Raw genomic sequence first — 27363 nt, 5'->3', positions numbered from 1 at the left:
CGAGCGAGCCACGAGAAAGTATGCCGGCTCGCAATTAGACGTAGTACTACGCTCTCGAATAGGTCTCGCCCCTCTGCCAGAGGGAGCGTTTGCAAAAGAGCGCCCTCCTCCTTTCTTCTTCCTTTCTACCTCCAGCTCTTCACGGCCCGTTTCGCGTTTTAAATATTTCTGGCTGACGCGCTGCCGACGTTCCCCTCCGCGGCGCCGTTTTCGTTACAGGGGAAATTGATGGCTCGGTTGCGGATTTCTGCCGCGGCGGTGGTCGTTTTTCTTTCGCCTCGCGGCCCACGAGCCGCGCTCTCGATGGAGCTATGTACTCTCTGGAAGAGATACGGCACGCTAAACGCGCTAAGTGGAGAACACGTGTCATGCATCCGTCGAAAGTTATTTCGGTGTCGCGAACCTGCCCACGGGGCCTTGATTTCTCGATAGCGACGCCGTCCTCTCGGGTTTTTTCAACTCCTCCTGCAGCCAGACCGAGCGGATAGTCGACAGATGGAACGATAACAGTATCGTTCAATGGGACTGGCTAACGAGCAACTATTTGCTTGTCGGGTTCCTGCGGCCTTTCCGTGAAAGCTTTGTCAACGACTTTCCAAACGAGAAGGGTTGCGAATTTAACGACTCGAGGTTGACGATCGACTGCCGCTCGAACGAGTTCCAACTACTGCCTGCCCGTCTGGCACGCTCGACAAGGAAGCGCTGAATTTTTCACCGGAACACCGTGTGGGGGCAAATTAATTAACGATGCCGCTTTCAACCGTCGATTAATTATGCCGATCGTCGGATCAGGCCCAACCCTTTCAATCTTCGATTACCCGTGAACGACGCTATTACATCGGCCTCCTTTTCCCCCGCTTCCTCCGAAAGGAGAGCCTGTTTGCGAGGATATCGCGGTGTGTATACGCGACAAGGAAGCAGCCAGGGTCGAAGGTTCAACGTCACAGCCGCTGTATATTGTTCCAACCCGTATTATACGGTCACCTAATGCATCCAGGCACACGATTCCAGCGGCAGAGCGTTGTTCGCACACGCAGGGTGGGTCCCTCGCGTGTCTCTCTGGATATTAATCCTGTTATATGGCGGCAGCCACTCCGCCTAGATTACGAGTCTGGGTCGGAAGTAACTCCATGGAATTAACGTGCCCAGACCTCGATCTTTCTGATCCTAGCACCGAAGTTTCCATCAGCTGTGGAGGGTAGGTTGCGCGCCCCGGAGCGAGTCTGTAGGAAACAGGGCGGATCTTGTTCGAAGGCTAAAGTACACGGGCTGATTATTCGTTTATCAAGGGTTGATGCACCCTCGTGGAGAAGAGCGTCGCTGGCGGGCGTGGAGCGAACCGAAAGTGCTTCAGATGTCGCTAAACGAAGCAGAAAATCGAGCTTACGGCCGAAGCAGGTCGATGTCCGAGGATGTGACTGCGCTTCGGCTGACTCGCAGCTTCGTCCTGCGCCGGCAGCACGGCTGCAAGCTCGTGCCCGTCTAATTGTGCTCGTTCAATTAGCCGTGGCTATGGTACGCGCTCCCGCCCCGTCATGTTCGCCTGAGATGTAATATTTCGAGCCTGGATACATTCCCGCAACTGTGAAGCATTCTTCCGGGGACTTAATTAAGCTTAAACAGTTTGTACGGTGTTTGGAAACGTTACGAAGTTTCTCGTCATCGTGGCCTGGAATCCAGTTGACAATTATCTACTGAATTATTCTGCGGCCAAGTCGCAAGTAGACGTTCCCTTGGAAAGTCGTAGAATTAATAATTCTGGGATGTCCGATGCGCTACGTGCCCAATGCGTGACTCCGCCCCAAGAAATACTCGTGAATTCCTGTCGTTTCTATTTGCCTGGTCGATGAAAAATGCAATCAGCTCCTTTTTGCTATCGTGAATTCCGCTCGTGGAAACTTCCAAGACTTCGTTAAGGGCGGCGACGGGAGGCGAGGGTGCTCCACGAAAAGAGGATCCTGCCCGTGAAACTTTCTGCCCACGGTCTCGCCCAGCTCCTCTGACTGGGGGAGCCGAATAATCGCGTGAAATAATTGAAACGGAATGCTTAATTTACAGTCGGTCGGTGCTGCAACGGAGTTGAGGGATCCAGGCGAAAAATTGCGTTTCTCAAGATGGCAGGGCGAAGCTCGACGAGCATTCTCATCGACATCTTCCTTAATTCAAGCCCGAGCACTTTGGACAGATGCTCTCCATTCGCTTTGACGGTGAACTTGCTAATAAAATTGCAATTTCGTTCTTCGAACGAAGTCGAAGGAACCGCGTAAGCGCGAACGATCGGGGGCTTCCGGTTTCGTCCGGCTAGCCGTGTCCTCGTGATTATCCTGTCATTAATTATGATCGTTGTCCCGCGACGCCGTGTGTTTTTTATCGGCCATATGGAGGCTCGCGGTGCCACGAGCCGTTTAATTATTTCCGCTTCTCCTCTTTACCCAGCCGTTTCGAATCGGTACAGCTGACCCGCGTTGACCCTAATCAACCCTCACCTACGCGCGAACCTCCTCCTTAAGGGGGTAGTGGACTATTGGATACGTAAAATCGTTAGTTTCTTTGACGCTAAATTACTTTGATACCAAACAATCGTTATAGTCGTGCTTTTGACAATCTATTGTGGGCATGTTTGCGAGTATTTACAATAAAAAAAATCGTCGGAATGTATAAAATTGTCGAAGTTATTAATCTGAAAGCAAAATGCTATGAAGGTGATTTTTCTATACACAAATATCTACAGTGTGGAAACTTGCCGATGAATTTGAACAAAAATTGTGGAAGTTACACTAATCAATTTTCTTTCCACATTTTCACGGGAAAAAATCGTCTTTAATCAGTTATAAGATGTTTTCCAAACATCCAATATTGATGCGGAATTTCTACACGATAGAGAATGGAATTCTACAGCTCCATTTAAAATTTTAAGTGAAAATATTCATTCGTTCATGAGTTATGATGTACACCGTTTCTGAACATGGTGTCTCGAGAAAACCGGCTTCAACGACAATTATTTGAATTTTTTCATGAACATTTGTTTAAAATATTTGTAAAGGATAAGACTTTCAGAAGCAGTAAAATAAAAAAAGAACATTTTTTAAGCCGAAATAGTCCACTACCCCCTTAACCCATCTACCCCCTAATAATCCAACACTCGCGATCCTACAAACACCAATGTTCCTCCCGATCCAGTTCCTACTTTCTAAAAACTAAGCGAACACTACTTCTAACCGGAAACTTTTGCGCGCCGCTACGGCTATTGCAAGGAGGGGCGCAGATGTTGAAAACAGCTGGTCCTGCGAGCGCTAGGGCACTCGCGAACTCGCACACGCGCGTGACGTAAGCGGCAACGATTCCTGCCCACGATACCGCGCGGAGATGCATAGATTGAACCTATTTCGCGATCAACCCCTCGTGCCCGGTTCCGCGCTTTGCCAGCAGACCCTTTGTCGGGGCGAACGTGCCCAGGCAAAAGGATTTCGCGACTGGCAAAAGGGATCATCCGCGCGGAAAGAGGACTCGCGGCTAACCGATAAATTGATACGAGAGAGAGAGAGATTAATTGGCTCCAGCCCACCCACTCCCAACTGAATCTCTCGTTGATGCAGTCGCAGGATCGCCAGCGGTGTTTACATATCGCGAATTTTAACGCGGTCGCGATCCCAATTACCGCAACGCGGCAAATCCTCGCGGGCTACTGAAATTTCGAGGTTTCCCTCTGATCCTCGAAAACACCGCAACGAAACTGATATCTGCAACGGGGGCCACAGTGCGGAATTTCCTTCGCCAGTCTATTCTGAGCGCAGGATCGATTGCTGCGAAGAATTCGACCTTATTCCGGCGGAGAGAAACGGAATGCACGCGTCCTTGCGCATCGTTAATGACAATTCCAATGAATGAGATTCCAAAGGGGGGTCTGTTTCTCGCGAAAGGGAACGGCGAGGAGAGACAGAACGAGAGGACGCTGGATGAGGGATGGGGAACGATTCGACTAATCTTTAAATTCACATCAACTCCAGGATCCATTTTCCTCCGCGCGGTTCTCCGAATTCCCCGCAATCGTTTAAATTATTACTCCAGCGCGGAAAGTCGAGTCACGTACTTACGAATAAAGGATCGTGACGCGAATGTACCTCGGCCTGGCTTACCTGGAACAAAGAACAGAAACGTTTTGTTAATTGCCTGGTAGAGTTGCGGCGAGCGAGCATCGATACGTCTCAAACGTGAAATCGCGCGTGTGCCTTTCGAGTGCCCGTTTCGTTTCGACGGCGAGATCCGTCGCTGGGAACTCGAGTGCAATCGAACACGATCGAACGTCTACAGTGCTTCCACGCGTTGATTTCTTTCAGGGGCGAACATATGCGGGACACGTTAACCGGAACACGTGAGTCCAGCTCTGCGGTTTCACGAGGACAGCGGCCTCCGGCTCGACGTTTTTGTCGCGCTCTGACGTTCGTTCTGCTGGATGCACGAGATCGAGTTCCCTGGGAATCGCTCGAAAAAGCGCTCGCCGTTTGCGAGGTCCCGCGGCGCTCGAGATCGTTCGGGACCGCTCGCGAATATTCGTCCACGAACGGCAGCCCTTCGTACGAATTCTGATTAAGGGGGTAGGTTACGCTCAACAGCCCAAACTTCTTCAAACGCACATTCTGAAGTAATAAATGAATATAGAGATAATTTTTGTTTCACTTTTTAAGCGTCATTTCGTTGACTTTAATGCGCAAAAAGAAAATTTTAAATATATTTATAGGGAAAAAAGTTATACATATAAATGTGAGAGCGTGTACGCGAGGCACCGTTTGATGGTGAACACGATTCCGGACAGGTGAATTACTTAAAACACAAAGTAAAGGCATTTTTATAATCTGTAAGACAGTATCCATCTTGTGCAGTAAGCAAAATTTGGTTAAACAAATTAATACAATTTTTATGTTGATGTTTCTGATTTTTCCTTTTTTGTAGGAAAAATATTTATCTTTATTTTTAAGAATTTATATTGAAAATGTGCACCCAAAACATGGAGGGGAATAGTTCCCTGCAGCTCCCTGTAAATTTACATTCAAATCGTTCGAGCGGTTTCCGAGATTTTATGTTCACCGTTTTGGAAAACATAGTTTCTGGGAAATCGCGTTTAAAGTTGGACAGGCTCGTACATTTTTTACTGTAACTCCTTCATTTTTTAGAATTTCGGGGCCCGGTTGCGCTTAAAATGCGTAGAAAAGATGTAGCTAGCGGAATATGCAAACATCCTGAAAACCAATTTACGAAAATTTTGAGGGTAACCCTTAACCTTTAGAGGGTCGGGCTCTGACCACTCTATTGGCCACCTAAGAATATGCCGACCATTTTTGGTGGCATATATGCATACATTTTAACTAACAAAATTTACAATTTCAATGAAAAAATCCCAGCCTTCTAAAGGTTAAAATCGGAATTATCGTTAATCGAGTCGGCGCCACAGAAATATTGCCAACAAGCAGTCCCGACTGCACGTGCACTCCTGCACCGTTTAATTGCGCGATCGATTAGCTGCCGCTGATTTTCGACGATGTTTATCGCGTATCGCGGCTCCGCGATTATTTCGTTAATGGCTCCAACGATTGAACAAGGGAATCAGCGATAACCGGTGGCCCACCCCCGAGCGAATTATACACTCGATGCTCCTGTCGAGGATTATTCGAAATGAAAATTTCGCGCGCACCACTTCTTCCACGGGTTTCCGCGGGAGGGGCGGGCGGTGCGGGCGTCGCGCGGATTTGTAACTGGAAACGCGAGGCGAGTAGCGGGCCCATAAAACGGGGCAGGAAAGAGGGCGAAGGAGAAAAAATCCGCCTCGACCGTGTTCCCGGCGACATTTTATCTTCGACGTTTGACATTTCGAGAGTATTAAATTCCCTGGGTTTGCACGCCCACGCCCTTGTAAGCGACCGCCGAGGGAGAACGTTTCCAACATGGCGGCCAGCAGGCGAAAAAGAGCCGCTTCGTTTGCTCTCCCTCTCCCGCGCCCTGCTACACAACCAAACCTCTTCCCCTTTTTCGCCCGCTCCCTCCGCCCGTAACGAACTATTGTCCTACAGCACCGTGACCGCGTTTCTTCGAGAATGGATTCCTCCACGCTTCTTCTTTTCCTTCTGTCTCTCGCTCCTCTCTTTTCCGCCCATCTCTTTTTTCTTTTTTTTTTTTTTTACTCCCCGCGCCGTTTCGCAACTCGCTCGCGCGCGCAGCCCGCCAGCCTGCAAAACAAATTATGCAAGCGAATTTTCGTGCGAGAGCCAAAGGAGCCAAAACCAAAAAGAAACAAAAAATCAGAGAAGCCTGTTCGAGGCGATCCGGGCGATTTACGAGGTGTCGCAACCACGAGAAGCTTCCTCGCGACGCCGACGTAATCGGACGATTTGTAAGCGGGCGCAACGAGCGCCGATTAAAAAATAACGGGCGCCGTCGTCTCGGGACCGACACGGGGCCCAGCAATTTGGGTGCCGAACGTATTAGCCTAATTTTCGTATAAATTCTGACAGACAGATGGACAGGACCCACCGGTGCTCGGCGAATTTCTGCACGTGAAAACACGCCGTTTGTCGTCGCTCGAGCGGACGAGAGCGCACCGTGCCCGTTCTCCTTTTACCTCCATTCTAACTATTTATTTTTAATGATGATCGACGGCAATTATGTCTTGCGATCGCTGCCACGGACAATGTAGCATCCTCGCGTCGTGCCAATCTCAATGTCAGCGGCGAGAGGAGGCTATTGTGTGAATGGCTTTCGATTGTTTTTCATGAAGAAACACGGCGCTATGTTAACGTGCAGCAAGGACACATACGTTCACTGGAATAGTCGCTGATCGATAAGATAACGGGCATAGCGAAGGATGAAGTATGAAAGGGTCCAGACACAGTGGTCATGGCCTGAGCTTTGGCGCTCTGTAGTCTGTTTAGGCTAGCAGATAAGGGCCTCGGCTCGCACTGTTTATAGGATTGGCTGGAGGACCGCTGCGGCGGCCGAAGCGCGAGTGTAATTTGAAATGACTGATCGATAATGCGTAGCGCTTGTCGTTAGGTCTCCAAGCAGCGGAGTGATTGCTTATAAAAGGGCTACTGATATTACCGTGAAAGGCTTCCTTTAATCCCTGAGAAAATATAGCGCCGCGACCGACTACCGTGTCTGCGCCTCGAACGTTACCACCTTTTACGAATTGAAGCACATAGGAGCACGCGAGCGAGCAGCGAGGTGTTAACGCGAGGAATGACGAAAGCCCAAGCGTCCCGAGGTACCCAGCCAGCGTTTATTACTTATTACCTGGCGACTTATTAGCGACGGCCATTGTTCGACACGCGCGTATCCATTTCGAGACAAATGCCAAGGTGAGTGGCGCGCGGGATTACGATTGTTGCAACTCCTCGGCCCGTAATTAATATGCGAGGGGTGGAGGGGCGCGCGTTAACGTCGTCGTCGGGAATTAACTTCCTAATTAACGAGCGCCTGTGCGCCCCGGTATCACGGTGGCGGTGTTAAAACGAACGAAGATATACACGACGGCCGAGAGCGTTTCGCGCACCCGCCGCCCGGGCGTAATTAGAAAATAAAGATCATAAATTTTTTAATTGTCACGCCGCCAGCGGATTTAATCGACCGTAGACCGTAGTACAGGCTCGACGATTAACGAGCGAGCACACGCGAGCCACGATTTCGGGGGTCAGCTAGCCGTGCTAGATCCTCGGCGTTCGATAGACCTCTGATACTGGTCTCGTTCAATCTCGATCTCCCTGCCACCGAAGAACCGAGCCGCAAAGTTCGAAGAAGCCGCCAGCATGTGCGCAAGATCCATCGAAACGTCCGCCCGAGGAATTCGAAATTGCCCCGGCAAGGGGAACTGGACGGATTTAATCGATCGTGCCCCGACATCCCCATAACTTAGATGCCCCGAGTAAAGGAGCACCGTCATAACGCAGGGTGTTGCGGCGTGCGGCGTGTGCGTCGCAGCCGAATCGTTGGATCGGTCGGAAAGGAAATTTACGAGCGCGGCGCAGCCACCGCTGCGGTGGTGCATCGCGGTAATTTTCCGGCGACAAATCCCTGCCCATCTGTTTCCTAGCTCTCTTTGCATTCAGCAACGGCGTCCGCGGCTCGTCCCAAGGATAGCGGACCGGTTTCCACGCTCTCAGGACACGTCCAGCCTCTCTAGATCTCGCGTTCGCGCATCGTCGATTATCATATTAAATGGACCGGAGTGTTCGCGGTCATTGGGTTGAGGAGGGAATGCCACCATTTCCATCTGGTCCTGTTTTCTCCCTCTCCTCCAACCGATCGCCATCCCCAGCCCATTTAGTTCGCACTTATTTGGCCCGTTTAACCGAAGATTCCCTTTAATCCGCTCCTCCCTCGATATCCATTGTTCGTTGAAATTCATACGAGGCCACGAGCCCTCCGATTCCCGATACAGACGATTTACAAACACGCGCCGTCGCACCTGGCATTCGTCGCTGTTTGCGTACGGCCCGCGACTGGTAAACATTAATTAACTTGATTAAATATTGATGGGTAAATGATGACGGTTATTAATAAGCGCGCTACACCTGTAACGCTGCGCTGACAAGCGAGACTTGCGTCGCGGCGTGCATGCACGCGAGGTTATTGAATTCTGAATGGACTGCGCGTTGATTTTTTTATTTCGCTTCGAGTTTGATCGATGAAAAATTGGGACGGATAAGCACGGTGATTGATGGGATCGATAGGAGCATCCAAGACAGAGGATTTCCATGTTTTCCACGAACCGTGATAGAAAATGACAAAGAGGCTGGGGATTGTACCCTACGGTACCACTATTTCATCGAATCGGACATTATTCTGTTATTGCTGCTGCATAGCGGAGGGAAAGTCTCGAATCTATTGGAAAAGGGACACGTGGGCCCCTTTGAGTCGCAACCCGCGTCTTTCTCCCTGAATATACGCCAATATTTCTTCAGCCTCGCTTTCATTACCCCCCGACGATCCTTTTGATATTCAGCGATCGATTCCCGGTTGTCAGGGATTAAAACGAGCCCATTGTCTTTTGAAGTCCCCGGCTTTAACGACGGTTACCTATTTTACATTTGGTATTTCACGTGCAGCCACGCGGCTCCGAAGCTGTCGATGAAAAGTACCAACCATTCGGCGACTCTCCTCTTCCCACCGTAGCGAGAGACACGGGCTCGAAGGACGGCGGATTAAAAAATGGTAACGCTCGGTGAAATATCTCCGCGCTGCGTTGGAACGGGGATAGGCCGAGAGGTCGTTCCACAAGAGCTATCTCGTTCAAATCAGTTAAGTGGCCGTGGTCCTCTGCCTGCAAAGGGAATCCGCAGGAATATTCGTCTCGTTCATTATCATAAGCCACATAACTGTGAATAACAGCCGACGATAACGAACCGCTCGCCCGCCCTCGGAGCAGCGTTTTCGTCCACGCCGAGTTTTCCGAATCCGAGAGAGCGGTTATCCTCGGGCTGTTTGCCGCCGCGATCATGCCCAATGGGGACGAGCGGCGAGAAGGAGCAATAAACGTTCCTGATAAACGACTATCAAACTAATGAGCGTATCGTGTTTTATCTGTCAGGGGCGATAAGATTCGCCGCAGGTAAGCGTTTCCTTGAGCAATCACGAGCCACGAACATGTAGTCGTCTCAGGGATTTACCCGACCTTGGATACGCTCCTAGATTTTTGCGCGTATTCAACGCACTACCAGAGACTCTCCTTTTAAGAGAGTAGTGGGCTATTTCAGCTTCAGAAAATCGATTTTGTTTACTGATTTTTTGAAAGTCTTATCCTTTATGAACATTTTAAGCAAAATTTCATAAAGAAATTTAAATAATTGTTGAAGCAGCGAACGTAATTGAATGCACCGAGAGTAACGACCTCGCAGAGCGGTCATTGCATAGCGGACTTAACTTTGAAGCCGGTTTTCTCGAAACACCATTTTCAGAAACGGTGTAATCGGGAAAAAAATTAGTTCGTGTGTAACTTCCACAATTTTTGTTCAAATTCATCGGCAAGTTTCCACTCTGTAGATATTGGTGTATAGAGTAATCACCTCGAAGCATTTTACTTTCAGATGATTGGTTCACCTGAATCGATCTACACCACCTGCAGCGGCGCGCCGTACAGGACTATCTTCAACGATTAATAACTTCGACAATTTTATACATTTCGATGATATTTTTTTTTGGTAATTACTCGCAACGTGCCTCCAATAGATTGTGAAAAGCACGACTATAACGATTATTTGGTATCAAAGTAACTTAGCGTCAAAGAAACTAACGATTTTACGCGACTAATAGTCCACTATCCCTTTAAGGAGGTATACCCGTTTGAACCCTCGGAAAATGTGTACATTTTGTGGATTTTTTTACAAGTCAACGGCTTGATGAAGATTTCTCGTTTTTTTACTATCTTAACACAGTATTATGAACTACTTAAAAAAAAAAATTCAGTTAAAAAACTATTGTTTTTCGGAAGTTATGCATACATATCCGAAAGTCTCTCGATTTTAGACGGCTAAACGGTGGGCCTAAAAACTCACGCTACGTTCGACCAAATCACTTCCAATTTTGCATGCAGGATCGTAATAAGATACCACATCGTCCAACGAGGGCTTTTTTAATTCCGATTCCCTGTTTATTATTTGTAAAGAAAAAATGTGTCCTTTTCTCTTAGAAAAATGTAACTTTACTTTTGATCTCTCACCATTTCTTTATTTTTCAAAATTTTCAAAATCGGCCACGTTGGACGATAGCTATTGACATACTTTGTAAGAAGATTTTATTGTTTTTCATTTCAGACACGACATACAGCTGTTTTCAGGCCCACCGTTTAGCCGCCAAAAATTGAGGGACTTTCGGATATGTATGCATAACTTCCAAAAAACAATAGTTTTTCAACTGAAACTTTTTTTTTAAGTAGTTCATAATACTATGTAAAGATAGTAAAAAAACGGGAAATCTCCATCAAGCCGTTGAGTTGTAAAGAAAAATCCACAAAATGTACACATTTTCCGAGGGTTCAAACGGGTATACCCCCTTAACTCAGATTTCAAGCGCGGAGGACTTCAAATATTTTCCCCGCCAAGCGGCACCGGTGTTCAAAGAGGTACACAGACCCCCAGCAGCGCGTCAATTTCGTAGTTGGGGACAATTAGCCAGCATGAGGTGTGGCAGACGTCGGATTACGAATAATTCCGGCGCGGTTCGGGATTTCCAAGCACGGGGACGCAAACGAACGAGCACGACTAGAATCGTCATTTGTTCGAGCTGACCACTCTTCGTCGCATCTATTGTGGATAATTCGACTCTCTCTCTGTGCGAACGTGGACCATGCTCGATTTGTCGATCCCATGCAGCGACGCGTGTAGCCAGGGCCTCACTGCTCACCGTCGAGGAGGATCCAGTCGGATCCAGTCAGATCTGAATGATAATCGGACGGATGCGATTGATTTATGAATACAGGAATGGCCGGTGCTTACTAGACGAGATTAATCTTCATTACACGACATAATCCCGTCTGGCTGCGTCGACCGGAGGGGTGTCCGCTTCGCTGTAGGTAAACCCGTCGATGATGACGGTCCGTCGACCATTCTCCACTTTCTGGCGAAACCACCGCCCACGCGATGCTACTTGGATTTCGGGCTAGGGCAGCTTGTCCCTAAAACGTCTCGCGCCTCCGACGAGCAGGAAAGCTGAGAAGATTCTTCCCCGGCCTTTTCCCCTATTTCCATCTTCGAGACTGTTCAAATTTGCTTACGACCGTTAACCGAACCGTGAATTTCGTGGCTCGAAGCACTAATTCTGCAGAGTCTGCGCGGCTCGTGGGTCTCCTTCAATTTCGGGGAGGGTTGCGAAGCTCTCGCGAGCTGGGCGATTCGATGGAAATCCTTGGGGCTCGCAAGAGAGACGCGTCGCGAATAGAGATCGTATCGAATTTTCTTCGCCGCGAGTTCCTTCGGCACCTGTGCTTCCCGCGTCGTCGATAGGCGCGCAAAACGAAGCCGGGGTGCCGGGGGAGGGGTTTCGAGCCGAGTTGATTCACGGAGAAAAGCGGAGGCCGGGGGATTTAAATTTTAAAGCCTCGAGACGTGCTTTTTACGGGCCAACTTGCCGAGCTCTCGCGGATTTTTATTCCGCCAAGTGTCAAAATAATGGTGGAAGAGGCGCACTGCGGCGCTCGATAATGAAACCCTCCTCGCGCACACGCGTGCACATCTTTGCTCGGGAAAAGGGTTACTTTTCTGAGAATTGACAAAAAGGGATCGAGTGATTTTCTCGATCACACTTCTGTCAACTGTGGCTCGATTTTTTTTAAAATTCCGCAGAATACTCAGAAATTACAGGAATAAACATAATGTTATAACTGATAATTATAGTTAAAGTACAATACTGTCGTTTTGTTCTTTTTCCTTTATTGAATTAGGGATATTTTCATTTTATTGATATTTTTAGTGAAATAATAAACTGTGATACGAATCAGGTTTGTTTCTAACAATTTCAACCCCATATAAACCCAATACCGTGAAAAAATAATTTTGTCCAGCTAGCATGTAGTATACTCGAACCACTGTGCGTCAGTTCGAGGACGCCTCATCTGTGAAGCTCTTGCCCACTGGCAAGCTCGTGCTGTCATAATTCCTATATCCGACAGTCGATTGCAGGGAAATACGGTTCAAGCTTTAGATTTATATGTAGATTCTGCACGCGGTTTAGGAATGCACGCAACCAATGCGGTTTTATTATCGAGATACGATCGCATAGTTGCTGGTGAATTGTGCGATTTGGGTAGCTCGTTAGCGCGACTTTTTCGTGCCGAAAAAAGCGCGGGGCACGCGAAACTGGTGATTTCTATACCCGGTGGACGCGCGCTGCGCCAAGACGTAATCTACGATCGGTCGAATAACCGTGCCAACGGGATAACGAGCGAGCATCTTCGGGATACACTCCGAGATAATTATCTGCCGCCTTGGAAAGTTCTTTTCTGGCGTCGTGCTATTCGAAAGTCCCCGCGATAGTCTGTCGCGGTCTGTCATCCTTCCGTGGTAGCGGCCACGAACGCCCGAGGAGACGGACATGTCCTACCAGGTTTCTCTTCTCCCCTTCGCGGTCCACGCTGGAATCGTCCCAGATCCGCGCTGCCCTTCGACCTCCACCTACCGCTGATATACACGGCGAGTCACGTCGCGGGGAGATCCGTGCGAGATAACGTTTCTGCTCCGAGACCAACGCGAATCGGGAGGGGACCAACTCGAAGAGGACACTCGGGCCCGATGGGAAACGTGCCTACCAGACCTGGCCACCCGATGCACTCTCCACTTTTTTTTCATTTCGCCCACCATCCGAGCTTTCGACTCCACTACCACCAACGACCACGGGATGCCGCGGGAGGCTAGAGCCTGCCTCTCGTGCGCGATACTCTCGCCGTCGGGCCTTCGAATCGCTCGCATGGCGTCCGAGGGACGAGAGGCAAGAAGGCCTGGCCAGGCGCGCAGCGGAATCGAAGCAAATGCCTTTAACTGGCCCGTATAACGAAGTTATTGACCGAGCTGACCTCGAGACCGCCGGTAATCCGTTTCATATGGGACATTCCATGCGAACTCGGACAGATTTCGGAGTAAGTTTTCGTAGATTGCTGAAATTTGAATATCTTGTAGTCTTTGGTGATATTTAAACGTACCTCAAAGGATTTTTCGAAATTTTGAAAAATGTCGATTTTACAGCTGTTTCAAGTTAAGTGCTAACTTTTTTTCAATAGATTATAGCTATGGAAGTAGTAAACGGACGGAGATGAGCTTTACGGTATTTATAGAGAAGATATTGAAGTTTTAAGAAAAAATTATTTCAGTTTAAAACACAAGGTTAGGAATGAAGTAAATATATTGAACTGTCTATCCAGTAGATTGAGTTTCTTTCTTTCATTCCTAACCTTGTGTGGCCTCGAAGGTCATAGTATACCATATGATCGAATTTGTCTTGACAGTCGCTTTCATGCTTGGACAGAGTCGCTGGGCGAACAGACGGCAGGAGACGCTGAAAGGCCGAGATTCCAAGGAGAAGCCGCTGCCGGGGTGGAAGGGATCGAGGTCGAGCCGATCGCCGGGCCCTTCGTGCGGCCGGATTGCCCTTATCGGGTAATTACGAACGAGGAAGGAGCTGCAGCGGGCCCGAGGGGACGGCCAGGGGTGCGATAAAGGTGACGTTGCACCTAACCGCGCGGCATCTGCCCTAGGAAGGTTAAACAGCTGGGCAGAAAGAGGTAGGGCGAAGACCTGTGCCGGGACGGTGAGAGACAGGCGATCACGGAAAGAGAGAGAGAGAGAAAGAGAAAGGCGAATAGAAAAGGGCACGGAGGAGCAGGAGGGGTGGGGGAATAAATAAAGACAGAGAGACGAGGCGAGAGGAGAAGAGGTCTAAGTCCGAAGGTTCGTAGCCCGAAGTGCGGATAAAGAGAGAAATATGGCGAGCCGTCGGGGAGGTACAAAGAAGGACGGAGGAGGGGCAGAAAAGGGAGGAAGGGAGGTGGTGGAGGGCTGCATGGAAAGGGGCGATAAAGGCATGGAAAAGGAGTTGGCAACGTTGCCCGGTCGATAGAAGAGTGAGATTTGCGAGGTGCGGCAACCTCGCGACCCGTCTGCTTTAATACAGTGACTCTCATTCAACCGTCCCGCGAGCCCGTCCACATTGACCACCTTCGCACCGTAGCAGAGTCGCCGAGACACTCCGATCTCGTTCGATCGAGTGCAACAAATGATGCCCGAACTAGATAGCTTTTCTAGGAGCGCCTGTTTCCACCGGTGTCTGGCGGAGTGTTTCGATTCGTGGTTGAGAACCGCCGACCCGTGTGCATCGGTGCAGGTTGCTCCACGCTGGATAGTTTTGACTGGAGGTTTACTGTTCCCGCTGTCAATACTGTTTCAGCTTTTTCGCCAACTATCCCGAACAGAGAGAGCACTCCTCTCGAACGGAGTACCGATCTGGTGATTTCACGCGTTTCGATCATTCCCCTGGAACATCTGTTCCCTGTCGCCCATCGCGCAGTCGGAGAATCTCGCGATAAAACATTAATTTACCGGAAACCGCTCGAGTATCGAGGGGAAACACGCTTTTCCTTCACCATACTCGAGGGTAATAAATAAAAGACATTGCTGGCACAGTTCTCGACTGCAAATCTGTTTTTTTCACCGCGCAGAACTTTGGTTTTCAAGAGCAAGGATGCGCGTGACGCGAATTCCAAGTTCCAACCACCCTGTTCCTTGCCTCCCCTCAAATATGAGCAAAAAAAGACCCCCGGTAAAATGGTACCAATCGTGTACGGTGATAAAGGGTGAAAAGAATCGCGAGCCGCTGGAGTGAAAAGGAAGAAAAGAGCTATCGATATGCAGCAATCTGGGAATAATTCAGTCCGTGGGGAATTTGGAGGATTCGTAATTGGAGGACGCCGGCTGCCTCGGCAATGGCTCGAGAGCGTCTTTGAAGGAGGCTCGTTTTACCTACTGATCCGCTATTCCGTTTCGCACGAACGCAGCCAGCGCAGCACGCGACTAAATCACACGTGACGCAAATTGGCACCGCGCTTTGATCGCCTCGGCGATCGCGAGCAAGCCCGTCACGGCTGCACGTGCATCCGGGGATTTTGTTTGGTAATTTAATCTAGACCCCCCCCCCCTCTCCCAGCCCCGTGTTTCGCGACCGATGGAAATTAACGTGTAAATAAATTCGCCTGGCAGGGGGTTGCGAGAGCGCTGTGGGTGGCGGAGCGCGATACAACAAATACGTTGCAAAGCACGCGCGATATCGTGTATCGTGTATCATTGCCGCGTCCAATTCGGCTCCTGACCCGGAGCCTTCCTACTCCTCTGCTATTTGGCTGCTACAAAATAGGATGCTTCGGGCGTTATCGCGCCGAGGGCATGCACGTATACGCGTCGCCTAGTCGTAGGCAGACGTCCGACGAAACGCTGAACAATGGTCGCAATTACTTCGGACGGACAGTCTCGCCAACAGCGAGTCGCCGATCGTAAGTAACTATTTCCTCGGGAACGCAAGATCCTCGGGCAGGGAAAGGGTGAGCGGGAGGCGTGCACAGGAAACGCGTAATTCCAAATAAGTTCCGCAGGTGCACAAGACTGTGACGTGTAAAAACACAAGTGGCCGGCAGCCTGTTCGCGTAGACGCGCGCTAAGCAACAACGTGAAACGACTTTTTAAGCATCCACAATCGTGTAAACTAAACGCTTCGGCCATTAGACAGGCGAGGGAGGAACGGAGCCGGCTGAAGTTCGCGAAATCGGTAGTTCGCCGCGGAGCGGGGTGTAATGGGAATCGATCAGGATCGATTTAGGTGCCGCGGGCGAAAATTATTCACGTGCATCGTGGTGCAGCGATATTTCAGCGTCGCTAACGGGTCGTCGCACCACCGTCTTGCAGCTAACGGTACGCGTAATCGAAAATAGCTCCGTGACGTCATGGATGCCTGTGATAAAACGTAATGACACCGAGCAGCCTTTCGCCGATCGATCGATCTTCGCCCCTGTGGCACGACGAACGCTCGATCGAGCCGCGAGATCGGAGCAGGACACGTCAGGAGGCTCTAGGATCCAGGATCCAGCCTTGCTCGAGCGCACTTACTCAAAGTCAGGCGCCGATACGCGTGGGGAGGATAAAAATGAAAAGAAAAAGAAAACGGCGCAACACCTGCGCACAATTTACAGGAATCTCTGCGCGGCATCATTCTCACGCTGTTATACCATCGCTCCTGCAACATATTTTATATTCTATCGAGCGCGCGCGATCAACAGGGCGATTCTTATTGAAGTGACCGACGCGATTGTCCGCGATTATTAAGCATCTCGGGGCGCGTGGAAATTCTCTTCGTCAGCAGGGGCACTGAGGATGTCTCCGAGAGAAGCAGCAGAAGTGAGAAGTACCTCCTATCTAGCGAATATTTTCCAATCGCAACTGCGGAGTCTCTTCTACGATCGCGAAGTTCGCGAAAGTGGCTGTGGCCACGACTCCGTGTGCCAGGCGATTTAGAAGCAGGCTACTTCCTTCCTCCTTCCTTACTTTTGAATTTCGAGAAGCAATTGCTCCAGGAGTTCTTTGAAAATCTTCCGGTGCTTTGGGGATATTCTGAAAAGGCAGTTGGTCTAGTGCTTTCAAGAGCCAATGAAGCGGAACGTAGCACGCTCGATAGAAAAGAGAGCACGATCGCGTGGAGGGCGCACGGTCCGACTTGTGAGAGCTAAAATCACGTTTTTTTAGGCAAACGTTTTTCCCGCCACTCCAACACTCGCCAGTCTGCGTGCGACTGACATTTTTAAGGGGACTATGCAACCAGTTTCGCGATCACTCGTCCCAGCAAGAACACACTGTGTTCAATAATCAACATCTCCCTGCTATGCACCGCGAACGAGCTCAGGAATTGGAAGATCATTCATCTTGCGCGGTCGCTCAATGAATTTCTAATTGCTAGATAATAACGCTTAATCGACGTGTTTGCGGGAGAAGGTTGAGCGAAAGAAACTCGCCGGATCCGAGGAAAGAATCCCGTCCGAGTCGCTTATTAATGCCAGACTGTTGCAACGCTTGATCGATCCTGCGCTTTTCTGCGGCCTATTGAAAAGTTCGCTATCGCTGCAACAATAACTGACCGCGCAGCATTCGCAGCCACTCCGAATTACTAAAGGCTTTCGATCCTGTTCACTTGGATCTTTACGGCGCGCGGCTTCTCCGTCTGACCAAGGCAAACCTGTTCCACTGTGTCTACTACTTGCCAGGTCAATTTCTCCTTGTTTCCTCCTTTGTGGCCGTACCTGCAGCGGAGCACGCGGCGCCCGGAAAACTGCGCGCCGAAACCAGGAGCTATGCGACGGGGTGGATAAAGCCGCCTGAATAATTCAAAGAAAAAAATCTCTGCCCGTCGCATGAACCGTAATAAGGGTAAACTTGCCCCGTTCAAGGGACACGCGTTAAGCCCTAGAATCTCGCTGGCTTTCATACCACGCGATATCGGGTTAGTTTTTCTCTGTCCCTTTTATTCACCGTTTATCCAGATAAAGTGTCGTTTGCTTTAAGAGGGCGATAACGACCACGTACGTACGCGACGGGCGTGTACACAACGGACACCACGCGGGATCGATAACGCCTACCCAGGGTTTGAAAACTGTTATAATATCGATTTCGGTTCTGCAAACGGTTATGGAGAAACCTTTATTCCGAATAACTGTTACGAAGAACCGAAATTTCCAAATATTATCTGTTCCAGTTACGGTTCTTATTTCCCTCCTCGTATCGGTTCCATAATCGTTATTATTTCGGTTCTATATTCTATATATTCAGTATTTAGTGATTAAACAGTACTGTGAATAGTTCAATAGTAGTGTAAATAGTAAAAGTGATATAATTGAATAGTTAAATAGTCAAATATTTACATAGTATAGATAGATTAGGCTAAGACAATTTAGAAAATAATGGGTAGAAAAAGATGTGTTATTGTACGAAAGTACTTTAAGAATTCCGATAATATGTACAAGTTGCAATGGACTATTGACTTCTTCATTTTGAACCACCATCGCACGTCAATGAAGTCAGATATCATAAATGATATTCTACTGATTCGTTTAAATATACAAAAAGCACAAGACTATATTTGACGATTCATTCTATTATATTGTATTTTTATATTAACTACCATATAAAATATAATAAATATTTAAAAGAAGAAAATGAAACTTCCATTTATTAACTTCCTATCCTGAATAATATAGCGCGTGTGAGTGTGAAAATTATGTGGCTGCTTCATTTATTTCAACGCTTTCTTAGAAATCAATGATATGTATAAATGTATCTCCTGTTTCTATAAGGATTTTGTGAAAAATATGCACATATACAGCAATCTGCAGCTACAATAATTAATGATATCAATTAGGGAAAAGTCGATACAAGAATTTATTCTGGAACCGTTTCAGAACCAATATAGAACCGAAATAATAACGGTTATGGAACCGATATGAGGAGGGAAATAAGAACCGTAACTGAAACAGATAATAGTTGGAAATGTCGGTTCTTCGTAACAGTTATTCGGTATAAAGGTTCTCCACAACCGTTTTAATCAGAACCTTTATACAACAGTTTTAAACAGTTATTTTCGGAACCGTTTCAAGCCCTGCGCCTACCGCTTTCGTGAACGTTGCAATTTCAGCTGCGACGATAGCGGCCGACCCTTTCCGTGGCACACGAACGCGTCCCTGAAAAATTACAATCCCTCCCCCGCCCCCCGCCAGCAAGCAGCCCAGAAATTACGCCGCTGCAGAATGCCGTGACCTCATGAATCTTCGCGGGCCTCGCGTAATGCCCTCGGCTCGCTTAGATTGCTTAGATTCCGAGATAAAAAATGCACCTAATAGGGGGGCGAAAGGTCGCATAAATCGCCTCGATCGTGACACGGTGCTCGACGGAATTCCAACGAGCATTTAGGCAGTCTTCTCGAAGTTTTGCAGTTCGAAAGAAGGCGAGGCTCTTTATGCACGGTACAATCAATCACCTGATCTCATCGACCCTTGCCCGCAGTCTACTTTAGGTATTCGGGAACCGAGCGAAAACCCCTGCTGAATTATGCATTCGGAGAAAAGCGAAAAAATCGGCGGGTGTCTACCGACACACGGCGTTAATTGAATATTCCCCTGTGAATATCGCGCGGCGTCGGCTTCACCGCCGGTATGAATGACGCTTAATACGTTTGATAAATTGCCAGGTCCGCGATAGAGTGTAGCCGTGGATCGGGGTCCGGCAACTCGTTAATTTTTAACAAGGAAATAACAACTGTGTCAGCGGACACTCGCGACAACACGATATTCGCCTCCTGCATTTTTCAGCACGACCACCGTGGCGGAATCGCGTTACATTCGATGAATTTTATTATTCGCGAGCGTTCCGCGGGGGAACGGCCGCGCGACTTGGTGCTTGATTGCTCGACGACCGAGGGAGGCACTTGGCTAGCTTCGCTGAAACGTCGGGTAGTCTCGGGAGCGATGTATAGGACTGAGATGGATGGCAATAACGCGGGAAAAAATACGGAGATCGAGGCTGCTATCGAGGGATTCATCGCCTTCGGTAGTTTTCCAAGGAGCTCGCGGTGGAATGGAAGTAAAAACTTAAAAAGAAATCGCTGATAGCTCGGAGCTTCGGGGAGCTTTTAAGCCACTGCCAGTTGCCAGCTCAGCTGCTGGAAATGCTTTACCGTGGAACGGTCAGCGAAATCCTCCGCCCCCGCTTTTTCCGCCTTTCCGTTGTTTCTGCGCCGGGGCGCGTAACGAGCTTTCGCCCGGAAGAGAGATTCCAAGCCACACGGAAAATGTCGCGTAAACAAGGTTACCCGTGTTCGAAGGGAGGAGAATTGTTGTAGGAAACGAGGCGAGTTACGTGTCGAGAGTTAAATGACAGACGATGCCCAGTATTGGTATTCGCTCGCGGTTTCGAGACGATATCTAGCACGAGTATTATTACATTCGCGGGTCTGAGGAGCGCGGAGACAAACAGCTCGATTAATATTCCAGTGAGTTCGCGGCGCAAAGGACAGCCGGCTGGAAGGATCACTCCACTTTTCAAGTCCGGTTGGAAAGAAACTGTTGCCCGCGAGGAGTTCAGTGTCCGGAGCAGCGGGAGGTCGTGGAGCGAAGACGAAGAAATCCGTCGACAGCCACCAGCCAGCGCAGCAGGCATCGACTTGGTTTTTTGGCCTGATGAAAGGCAGAAATGTCGCGGTATGGAAGCATCGAATTTTCATAGGGTGGCAGAGTTCGTTGGGATCGATCCTCCCTTCTTTCTCGTGGATAAAGTGTTAATTATTACTAATTCGACGCTGTGCATGAAGTCGCTGAAGAAACTACACTCGGGAGTCGTAAGACTATGCCATTGATACGATCGGCGAATCGAGTTCAGCGCAAGGTTGACTCCACTGTATGCTAATCAGCGACATTACTACAGCATTGTACCGACATCTGCTCGGTGTCGAATTTCGAGCCGCGAGGTGACGACGAAATGTTTCTATTTTGCTGTCAGAACCGTGCAAGGGTGTGCCCGGAGGCGGGGGGTCTGACCGTACGTGTGTCGTGGAAGGGTGTCGCGAGACGCGAGGGGGAAGCAAATTGCTCGCAGTTAAGCGCTATTAACTGCATCTTCTCGAGTTTCCTCTCCAATAATTAACCCCGACTCCTTCGGCAGCGGAGGAATCACCGATGCAAAATCGAATTAAGGAGCGATGTCGCGCGGCTAATTGGAAGGCACGAAGAATCGTGCGAGAGGCGAACGGAGTCCGAAGGCTCGCGAAGACGGAAGAGGCGGAGAGAGGGTTAATGATAAGGGAAGATCGGGTTTGACGGACAAAAAAGAAACAGCACGTCGGCGAAACTGTATCTCGCCTTCAGCTTCCTAGCCAATCAGAAGCGGCCTTCAACGGTTTTGCTCTTCTGCCCGACGCGGGGGTATCGATCCTTCCTCTTTCGAAGGGAAAACGAAAGAGAAATGTATCGAAGTCGAATTTAAAGGCGTGCTTAACTTGGTGAACGAGTAGAAACGTTGTTTAGAGTACCTACTGTTTCGGGAGGGCGCGACAATTTCGTCCGTGCTTCTCAAAGGGCGGCACGCATACCGAGCATGATTCGGCCCGACCGAACTATTCGTGGCTCACCTTGTTTCCATACCAGGCACCACGGGAAGGTCACCGCGCTGCAAGCTACAACCGTACGACGATGGGAACCTCGACGGGAACGGGACAAGGTGTCTTCGAGGCGTTCCCACTGCCTGAAGCTGTCGACGACGTCTCTGGCGACGGTGCCTATAGTGATGCTGTCGGTGCTGATGATGATGGAACGGAAGGTGGACCCTGTGGATCGCGCTGGGCAGCCGCCAGCAGAGGACATACGGCAGCGTGAAATCAGGCTTCACCTGCACCAGGGGGAGCAGGCGGTACTCGACTCCACGTGGATGAAAGGACACCGATCGGCAGTTATCCTCGCTCGATCCGTGCACCAGCAGACGATCCTCTCCGCGGAGGACGTTGTAGTCGCGCCAGCAATGGTCACGGGGTAACATGTCACGAGGACATCCCTGCCAATCTAGAACTACCGTCCTCTGGCGCGTCTCGTCATCTTCTCGACACCGCGGCCCGGCTCTGCTTCCCAGCAATCGTCCTTCAGGCTCGAAAACACGGGCCCGTGGCCTTTTTCCTTGTGCTCGTAAACAGAAGGCAGTCTCGGAGAGAGGATGGATCGAAAGAGCCCTACTAGAGTCACTCTATCGAAGTCCGCTGAGTTGCTTGACCGGTACCAGTGAAGGTGCGAAGTGCTCGACGCTCTCGAACCACCGCGTCCAAAAGAAACGAGACACACTCGAACGTTGTCGACGATCCAGCCGCGCGAACGGTGCCCGCGAGTGTCTAATTCGCGAAGTGCACTGCCCTCGATCAGGGAACGGAGCCGACGAGCCGCGAATTCGGCTGGCCATCGGCGACACCAGTCAGCATCGGCACGGAGAACACCATCGTCGTGGGGCCGGCCGCGGCGGCCGAGTAGCTTGGTATTTTTGCGGAGCGAGGCAGGGCTCGGGAGGGCGTCGAGAGGTGCCCGGCGACACTCCCTTCGCGGCACGACACTCCGACCTTACATCGACTCGCACACGAGCGGAGCCGAGGCCGGCGAGCTGGCGAGAGCGAACGAACCCAACGAACGAACGGACGTGGAACGAAAGCCGAGAGAGGAAGGAACGCAGCCCCCGAGGAGGATCCGCGCGGCACGCCGCGCCACGAATTTCAAACTGGCCTGCGCGCGCGCATCTCGACACGCAAAACGCGCGACCAAGGCGAGGCTGCGCGCAAAAAGAAACGCCGGCGGACGGGGCGACGCTACACCTCCGCGAGAGGCGACTCCGTCGTCGGCTCGTTAACCGCGGACGGCTCAAATCACGTGGCAAATGGACTTTTTCTCGCCACCGCGTTTCCTCCAGGAGAGCGGGCGCTTCCCTCGCCACGATTAAGCATTTTATAACGAGTAACGAGTTTCTTATACGCTGCAGCTCTCTTTACCACACCTCTGGCTCGTCGTCGCTGACAAGAAAAGGTTCTCTACCCGCAAAATTCTGATTCAGATGAAACTTCGCTCGAGTTTTCGGGCTGGGAAGGTTTCCTTACGAGATACTGTGAGATGCGAGTGATGTATCAGGAACCACGACTACAGCGAACGTGCTAACCATGGAAGTAAGTTTGGCTTCCTTGGCCCGCAGCCTCGGTTTACTTAGACTCCATTTAGCAACGTCTAAATGTCAGTCCAGAAATCACGCGGCCCCGCTAATATCTTGCGCTATCAGCGGTCAGCTGGAAATTCAGCGCTATCCTCGTGACTACCAGTAATTGCGCCAGAGCTCCAGATCCCTGGCTAAAGTCAGGGAAGCCAGAATTCTCCTCTTTTTTTATGGCCCTAAAGATTTCTGCTGCCATCGTTCGATGCTATTCCATCGACTCGCCGCTAATAAGCTTCGATGGCCTCCTCGCATCCGTTGGCCGTTTCGTCGATGAAAATCAGAACTTGGAGCCGTCCCGACGAATTTCGCGATAATTTTCAATCGACCACCGCCCAATATGCAATTAGGTGTGTCGATTCGCGGTGGCACGGACCACTAATGAGCTGGGCGGGGAATTTCAATCGAGGGCTCGTCAACCGGCCGATGTCGCGTTATCTCGGTCTAGAACGCGATGCTGTTGCACCTGCCGCGACGCGACCGTGCTGAAATTTCACCGAAGGGTTGAAGAGGAGGGTGAACGGTCGCGTGGGTCGTTTACACCTGCCCCTCTCGACCCCCTCGTGCCACCTGTACAGGTGCTAGCTAATGCCGTCACGAATCACTGACCGTCGTGACTAAAGTTTATAACGACGGGATTTACGAGCTTGTCTTCCTAGAAACCTACTCGCATAATTGCGTGACGACGCACAGGACGATGTACTATCAATCTCAAAGATTCTCGAAAACTCTGAAAATTTCTTGCCGAGGAACAAGGACCCGCGGGCTTCCTGAATCCTCGTCAAATTGGGTCACTAATTCCATCCGCGTCTAATGCTCCTGCTTCCATGAAAGGTCGCGACAAGCCGATCAATTTATCGGGGCGAAGAGGAGTGGAGCAAAGGAGAGAAAGGTGACTGTCCTTAAGAGGACGTCTCGGAGCGACCTTCATCCGAATCGATCGACTCGGCGTGGTTCATAAAGCATCGGGAATCTCTTTTCTCGTTCGTTACTGACAACTAGCTATCATGCGGTGCCCGAGCGGCGCATAATCGCTCGTTACACCGAGGACTAATTGGTAACGAGGAGATTGCAACGGGAGATAGGGAGTGCGATCGTCTCGATCGCTGGGGTACCCTTTCGACGCGCCGCTAGAGAAAAGGAGAGAGGAGAAGACGTGGAAGGCGAAGAATTTTCAATTATTGCTGCGGCAAAATCGAGGAGCTGGTGGTCGCTAATTATCGGCAGCGTTCCTGCTCCCTTGGTAAATGGATCTCCGCGTTCACTCCCGTTAACGCGCGGATCTTTGATGACAGCTTCCTAAACGTTCTCCTGCGGTGTTTTCGCTGGGATCGACGGGGCGTAATAAACACGTTACGACGCTTGTAATGTCGCGTTAATGCGCGAGCTTAGACAATCGTGAACGCCGCCCGATCTTTAATTATGAACGGTGTGCCGGAGCGTTTCGACAAGGAAATCTTTCGCGTGTAAACGTGAACAAGTACGACGGCAAGCACGGGGCTTTGAGAGCCACTCGTTAAATATCGATACGTTAGATAACGCGAACGCAAAGCGATAGGATCAAACACCCCCGTTTCCATGCAGTGCTCGGCAGCGTGCGCCAGAATTCTATAGCAACGGCGGTAATACGATAATGTTACACGGGTCGCGGCATAAACCACCCGTTAAATATGTAGGCACACTGGCGGGGAAATTGTCGGGCCTATAATTCGTTCCCTTATCAATATTCAAGGAAATCGGAGGACAGTCGAGACCTCTTTTTCTTTTGCAAACAGACTGAATTCGGCTACAGCCATCTGATATTTTTTTAGAAAATAAGCCATGCACACACGCACAGACTTCGCGCGGCAGCCAGTGCAAGCACTTGTTCCTTGGATCCCCTTAACATCTCCAGAAGGCGAGGAAAGCGCGTTTCGCGATCGGGGAACAGCTGCCGTTGCCTGATCGCCCATGCAAAATCGAGCCCGATCGTGCAGCAACGGCCGGAATCGCGCGAACGCACAGTGGGGAAATTTTGCGATTTTATGGCCAAACCCACAAAAATGAAATTTTTGAATTTGACAAAATTAATGCAAATGTAAATTGAAGAACTATATGCATTTTTGTGCTCAAAACCTCTAAACTTATTTTTAATATATAAAATTCGGCACTTTTACGTTCTGATGTATGAGTGGATCTGACGATAATAGAAGCCAATTGAAAACATCCTCCATAGTTTTTTACCTTGAGCATTTTCGAGAAAATTTTTGTCGGTACTTTTTAATATCCTGATTCTGTGCTTCTTAAGCGTCCTTCGAAAGCTATCCAATTGGAAGGACAGCATTTTCGATTATGCGAGGACCATGAATTAAACTTTTGTGTACTGTAGTAGGCATCATGTATCAAGGATATAATGCAACAAATAATTTTGCCGTTTCTACAGCATATATTTGAAATTTTTAACATCTACTGCGTAACCACTTGATATTACTTGTAAAATAACATGAAATCTATTAATATAAACAATCAACCAGAGGATCGAAGCTGAATAAAATCGTTTAAAAAAGAATAAAAAGGTTTGTAATGTACAACGTGTAAACCAGTCCCGGTCACAGTTATGTCGCATGTTATACAAGACACACGGGATCGTGTTTAAAAAATTCATATAATTACAAGAGTAGCAACTATTAGCAATTAATAATTGCATTTATAGAATGAAAATAGTCCAACGTAAAATAGGATTGAAAATCATTGCAGGATATTATGGGATTTATAAGTGTTTTACGTAATGAAAATTGATCTTATATGAAAAGGTTATTTCTAAAACACTACTTTAAAAATTGTATAAATTACATATTAAAAACCGAAAAATAATTAGTTTGAGGACAAAAAGATATCTTACGCACCATCAGGAAGTGAATCCATGCCTTCAAATTATTTTCGGAACTTTGGATAATACAACATAAATGTTTGAAGAACTCGAAAATCAAGATTAATTATTTGCGATCGTTCTAACCTCACATGAACATAAATATTTTAGAGTCTAGACGAGCTTTGTATTAAACTATTTAACAGTAAAATTGGAGGCATTTGATGCTCATACTAGTTCTTCAATTGACATTTGCATTTATTTTGTCAAATTCAAAAATTTATTTTTGTGGTTTCGGCCATAAAATCGCAAAATTTCCCCACTGTGGAACGCGAACAACAAAGGCAGGGATGCAGAAATCTGCATGCCCCACGTCGCACAGATACGTGATGTTCTTACGAACAGGCCTGCGCTGGCTGTGCTGCCTCTGTGCTTGTCCGACACTGGAAAGCATGCATCCGGACGTGGTAAAACCTCTCGGCAAACAAGCGTACACGCTCCCTGGCGAATACGAAAACGAGAGGGGCAGGGGAGAGGTGCCAGCAGTGGCCAGGCCCGAGCTGGTTCGACGAATTTCGAGTTAACCCGCACGCTCGCAACATCTTAAGTCCTTGGACAGCGCATTTTTGCGCTCGCAGTTGCTTTTGTACGACGAGATCGGGGCAAGTCTGGCGCAAAGTTTCACGGCTCGAAGGAATTAAAAAAGGCGGTAAAGGAGAGTAAAAGGGTGGGTAGAGGGGGTAAGGGAGGGTAGAAAGTTTTTATCAGTGGGTGCCCTCGACGACGGCCCTGGGCGTCGAGCGCTCCGCCGCCTCCTCCGTCGCCCAAGGGCGGCTCGGGTCGTCGAAACTACCCTCGCGCGACCATTGGCTCCCCTCGTCGCATGCGCGCCGTTGAAAACTACTCCTATTGATCCACCACCGCGTTCCCTCCTCCACCCTCTGCGCCCCTCGCCGAGCTTCTCCCCGCTGTCTCTCCCTCACCCTTTCTCACGATCCTTTTTTCCTCATCCCGCTCGTCCCCTCTCGCAGCAAGGACACCCGCGCACGCAAAATCCACCGAGATAGCGAGCTGGATCTCCGCGACTGCCGCTCGTCGTCGTGCCATCGGCTTCCCTGTTCAACCCTGCCTCATTGTTTTTAGGCGCCTGCCGAGCCACGGGCGTCGACGTCGCCGTGCTGGGGAGCAACCCGGGAAAGAATGCGTTTCTGGGTCTCCCAAGGC

General features: G+C 49.4%; 1 protein-coding gene across 1 annotated transcript in view; it reads right to left on the bottom strand.

The window, feature by feature from the left end:
- LOC143372140 (protein gustavus-like) overlaps nt 1-27363 on the bottom strand; it is a 163761-nt gene that overhangs the window by 80261 nt on the left and 56137 nt on the right. The window lies entirely within an intron of this gene.

The sequence above is a fragment of the Andrena cerasifolii genome, chromosome 8 (assembly GCF_050908995.1).
Source record: "Andrena cerasifolii isolate SP2316 chromosome 8, iyAndCera1_principal, whole genome shotgun sequence".
NCBI lineage: Eukaryota > Metazoa > Arthropoda > Insecta > Hymenoptera > Andrenidae > Andrena > Andrena cerasifolii.
The sequence above is the reverse complement of the archived record's forward strand: the minus strand, read 5'-3'. Positions and strand labels throughout refer to the sequence as shown.